The sequence below is a fragment of the Schistocerca americana genome, unplaced genomic scaffold, assembly GCF_021461395.2.
Source record: "Schistocerca americana isolate TAMUIC-IGC-003095 unplaced genomic scaffold, iqSchAmer2.1 HiC_scaffold_285, whole genome shotgun sequence".
NCBI lineage: Eukaryota > Metazoa > Arthropoda > Insecta > Orthoptera > Acrididae > Schistocerca > Schistocerca americana.
Genome location: NW_025726000.1, coordinates 2903 through 7500, shown reverse-complemented (window position 1 = coordinate 7500; position 4598 = coordinate 2903). Strand labels below are relative to the sequence as shown.

Sequence of the window (4598 nt, the reverse complement as noted above, 5' to 3'; positions counted from 1 at the left end):
GCTTCAGCGCCATCCATTTTCAGGCTAGTTGCTTCGGCAGGTGAGTTGTTACACACTCCTTAGCGGATTCCGACTTCCATGGCCACCGTCCTGCTGTCTTAAGCAACCAACGCCTTTCATGGTTTTCCCATGAGCGTCGATTCGGGCGCCTTAACTCGGCGTTTGGTTCATCCCACAGCGCCAGTTCTGCTTACCAAAAGTGGCCCACTTGGCACTCCGATCCGAGTCGTTTGCTCGCGGCTTCAGCATATCAAGCAAGCCGGAGATCTCACCCATTTAAAGTTTGAGAATAGGTTGAGGTCGTTTCGGCCCCAAGGCCTCTAATCATTCGCTTTACCGGATGAGACTCGTACGAGCACCAGCTATCCTGAGGGAAACTTCGGAGGGAACCAGCTACTAGATGGTTCGGATTAGTCTTTCGCCCCTATACCCAGCTCCGACGATCGATTTGCACGTCAGAATCGCTACGGACCTCCATCAGGGTTTCCCCTGACTTCGTCCTGGCCAGGCATAGTTCACCATCTTTCGGGTCCCAACGTGTACGCTCTAGGTGCGCCTCACCTCGCAATGAGGACGAGACGCCCGGGAGTGCGGAGGCCGCCGCCCCGTGAAGGGCGGGGAAGCCCATCCTCCCTCGGCCCGCGCAAGGCGAGACCTTCACTTTCATTACGCCTTTAGGTTTCGTACAGCCCAATGACTCGCGCACATGTTAGGACTCCTTGGTCCGTGTTTCAAGACGGGTCGTGAAATTGTCCAAAGCTGAAGCGCCGCTGACGGGAGCGATTATTCCGCCCGGAGAGCATCCCGAGCCAACAGCGGCGCGGGTCCGGGGCCGGCCAGGTAGGTCCGTCATCCGGGAAGAACCGCGCGCGCTTGCCGGGAGCCCGAGCGCCCAAAGGGGCGAATCGACTCCTCCAGATATACCGCCGGGCAGCCAGCCAGGACACCGGGGCTCTGCCCAACAGACGCGAACCGAGGCCCGCGGAAGGACAGGCTGCGCACCCGGGCCCGTAGGCCGGCACCCAGCGGGTCGCGACGTCCTACTAGGGGAGAAGTGCGGCCCACCGCACACCGGAACTGCCCCACCCCGCGGCGAGTGGAAAGGCAACCGGACACGACCCCGCCGCGGATTGCTCCGCGCGGGCGGCCGGCCCCATCTGCCGAGGGCGGAGGCCAGTGGCCGGATGGGCGTGAATCTCACCCGTTCGACCTTTCGGACTTCTCACGTTTACCCCAGAACGGTTTCACGTACTTTTGAACTCTCTCTTCAAAGTTCTTTTCAAACTTTCCCTCACGGTACTTGTTCGCTATCGGTCTCGTGGTCATATTTAGTCTCAGATGGAGTTTACCACCCACTTGGAGCTGCACTCTCAAGCAACCCGACTCGAAGGAAGAGGTCCCGCCGACGCTCGCACCGGCCGCTACGGGCCTGGCACCCTCTACGGGCCGTGGCCTCATTCAAGTTGGACTTGGGCTCGGCGCGAGGCGTCGGGGTAGTGGACCCTCCCAAACACCACATGCCACGACAGGCGGCAGCCTGCGGGGTTCGGTGCTGGACTCTTCCCTGTTCGCTCGCCGCTACTGGGGGAATCCTTGTTAGTTTCTTTTCCTCCGCTTAGTAATATGCTTAAATTCAGCGGGTAGTCTCGCCTGCTCTGAGGTCGTTGCACGAGGTGTCGCACGCCACACCGCCAGCCGGCTGTGCACGCTACCGAGTAAGTACCGGTATGCGAACCGCCAGGCGACGGGCGCGCATCGCACGTTTAAGGAGGCGCGGCCGGCCCCACAGGCGGCCGCGACGCTCCCAGGTCTGCGAAGCGGGGCAAACGCCGCGCGCTTCAGTATACGTAGCCGACCCTCAGCCAGACGTGGCCCGGGAACGGAATCCATGGACCGCAATGTGCGTTCGAAACGTCGATGTTCATGTGTCCTGCAGTTCACATGTCGACGCGCAATTTGCTGCGTTCTTCATCGACCCACGAGCCGAGTGATCCACCGTCCTGGGTGATCTTTTTCTGAGTTTCCACTGTCTCTTTCAAGACAGTTGCATAGGCGGGACGTAGGCGTGTGGCGGCCCCTGTTCAAGCGTTCTGTGTCCAACGGCCTCACGGCCGATGGGCGTCGTACGGCTCCACACCGGAGCGGACAGGCAGTCGGGCGAAAGTCATTCAAAACCGGCGCCAGGCGCCAGGTGCCGCAGGCCAGCCGCTCCAGCGCTTCAGCGCTCGTACCACACAACATTGGCGTTAGTTTTGAGACGCACGCGTGGTTCCGCACGCGGCGCACGGCTACTGCGAGCCGTACAGGTAGCGTGTTGCGCGACACGACACGCACATCGAAAGACATGCAGTCTAGTCGGTAATGATCCTTCCGCAGGTTCACCTACGGAAACCTTGTTACGACTTTTACTTCCTCTAAATGATCAAGTTTGGTCATCTTTCCGGTAGCATCGGCAACGACAGAGTCAATGCCGCGTACCAGTCCGAAGACCTCACTAAATCATTCAATCGGTAGTAGCGACGGGCGGTGTGTACAAAGGGCAGGGACGTAATCAACGCGAGCTTATGACTCGCGCTTACTGGGAATTCCTCGTTCATGGGGAACAATTGCAAGCCCCAATCCCTAGCACGAAGGAGGTTCAGCGGGTTACCCCGACCTTTCGGCCTAGGAAGACACGCTGATTCCTTCAGTGTAGCGCGCGTGCGGCCCAGAACATCTAAGGGCATCACAGACCTGTTATTGCTCAATCTCGTGCGGCTAGAAGCCGCCTGTCCCTCTAAGAAGAAAAGTAATCGCTGACAGCACGAAGGATGTCACGCGACTAGTTAGCAGGCTAGAGTCTCGTTCGTTATCGGAATTAACCAGACAAATCGCTCCACCAACTAAGAACGGCCATGCACCACCACCCACCGAATCAAGAAAGAGCTATCAATCTGTCAATCCTTCCGGTGTCCGGGCCTGGTGAGGTTTCCCGTGTTGAGTCAAATTAAGCCGCAGGCTCCACTCCTGGTGGTGCCCTTCCGTCAATTCCTTTAAGTTTCAGCTTTGCAACCATACTTCCCCCGGAACCCAAAAGCTTTGGTTTCCCGGAGGCTGCCCGCCGAGTCATCGGAGGAACTGCGGCGGATCGCTGGCTGGCATCGTTTATGGTTAGAACTAGGGCGGTATCTGATCGCCTTCGAACCTCTAACTTTCGTTCTTGATTAATGAAAACATACTTGGCAAATGCTTTCGCTTCTGTTCGTCTTGCGACGATCCAAGAATTTCACCTCTAACGTCGCAATACGAATGCCCCCGCCTGTCCCTATTAATCATTACCTCGGGTTCCGAAAACCAACAAAATAGAACCGAGGTCCTATTCCATTATTCCATGCACACAGTATTCAGGCGGGCTTGCCTGCTTTAAGCACTCTAATTTGTTCAAAGTAAACGTGCCGGCCCACCGAGACACTCACTCAAGAGCACCCTGGTAGGATTGCAACGGGGTCCGCCTCGGGACGCACGAGCACGCACGAGGCGCGTCGCACGCCTTCAGCTCGCCCCACCGGCAGGACGTCCCACGATACATGCCAGTTAAACACCGACGGGCGGTGAACCAACAGCGTGGGACACAAATCCAACTACGAGCTTTTTAACCGCAACAACTTTAATATACGCTATTGGAGCTGGAATTACCGCGGCTGCTGGCACCAGACTTGCCCTCCAATAGATACTCGTTAAAGGATTTAAAGTGTACTCATTCCGATTACGGGGCCTCGGATGAGTCCCGTATCGTTATTTTTCGTCACTACCTCCCCGTGCCGGGAGTGGGTAATTTGCGCGCCTGCTGCCTTCCTTGGATGTGGTAGCCGTTTCTCAGGCTCCCTCTCCGGAATCGAACCCTGATTCCCCGTTACCCGTTACAACCATGGTAGGCGCAGAACCTACCATCGACAGTTGATAAGGCAGACATTTGAAAGATGCGTCGCCGGTACGAGGACCGTGCGATCAGCCCAAAGTTATTCAGAGTCACCAAGGCAAACGGACCGGACGAGCCGACCGATTGGTTTTGATCTAATAAAAGCGTCCCTTCCATCTCTGGTCGGGACTCTGTTTGCATGTATTAGCTCTAGAATTACCACAGTTATCCAAGTAACGTGGGTACGATCTAAGGAACCATAACTGATTTAATGAGCCATTCGCGGTTTCACCTTAATGCGGCTTGTACTGAGACATGCATGGCTTAATCTTTGAGACAAGCATATGACTACTGGCAGGATCAACCAGGGAGCTGCGTCAACTAGAGCTGAGCAGCCGGCCGCCCGGGAGTGTGTCCCGGGGGCCCGCGCGAACACGCAAGCGTCCGCTCAATTATTCTGCAAACAGGAGGAGGCTGAGCTCCCCTGCACAATACACCTCGAAACCCTCTCAGGTCCCGGCGGCGCGCAGCGCCGTCCTAAGTACTTGGTCGGGTTCGAGAGAGGCGCAATCGCCCGGAGTTTGGCGAGTAGACGCTTTAGGTGCGACCACCCGTGCTCCCAACTGAGCTTGCCGCTGCCGACAGAGGCCCGGGAGCGTGCTGTCGTGGCATTGCCGGCGGGAGACAACACGCGCCACCT

General features: G+C 57.4%; 3 non-coding genes across 3 annotated transcripts in view; all 3 read right to left on the bottom strand.

Moving 5' to 3' along the window:
* LOC124579021 overlaps window positions 1-1664 on the bottom strand; it is a 4220-nt gene extending 2556 nt beyond the window's left edge. Inside the window, exon 1 of the ribosomal RNA XR_006972780.1 lies at window positions 1-1664. This exon is cut by the window's left edge and continues 2556 nt beyond it. This is a non-coding gene — a ribosomal RNA (large subunit ribosomal RNA).
* A 188-nt stretch (window positions 1665-1852) lies between these two features.
* Window positions 1853-2007, bottom strand: LOC124578978. The gene has a single exon (XR_006972741.1). It is a non-coding gene; the product is annotated as a 5.8S ribosomal RNA (ribosomal RNA).
* A 352-nt stretch (window positions 2008-2359) lies between these two features.
* LOC124578991 lies at window positions 2360-4269 on the bottom strand. Its single transcript, XR_006972753.1, has one exon. It is a non-coding gene; the product is annotated as a small subunit ribosomal RNA (ribosomal RNA).
* Between the last annotated feature and the right edge of the window lie 329 nt (window positions 4270-4598).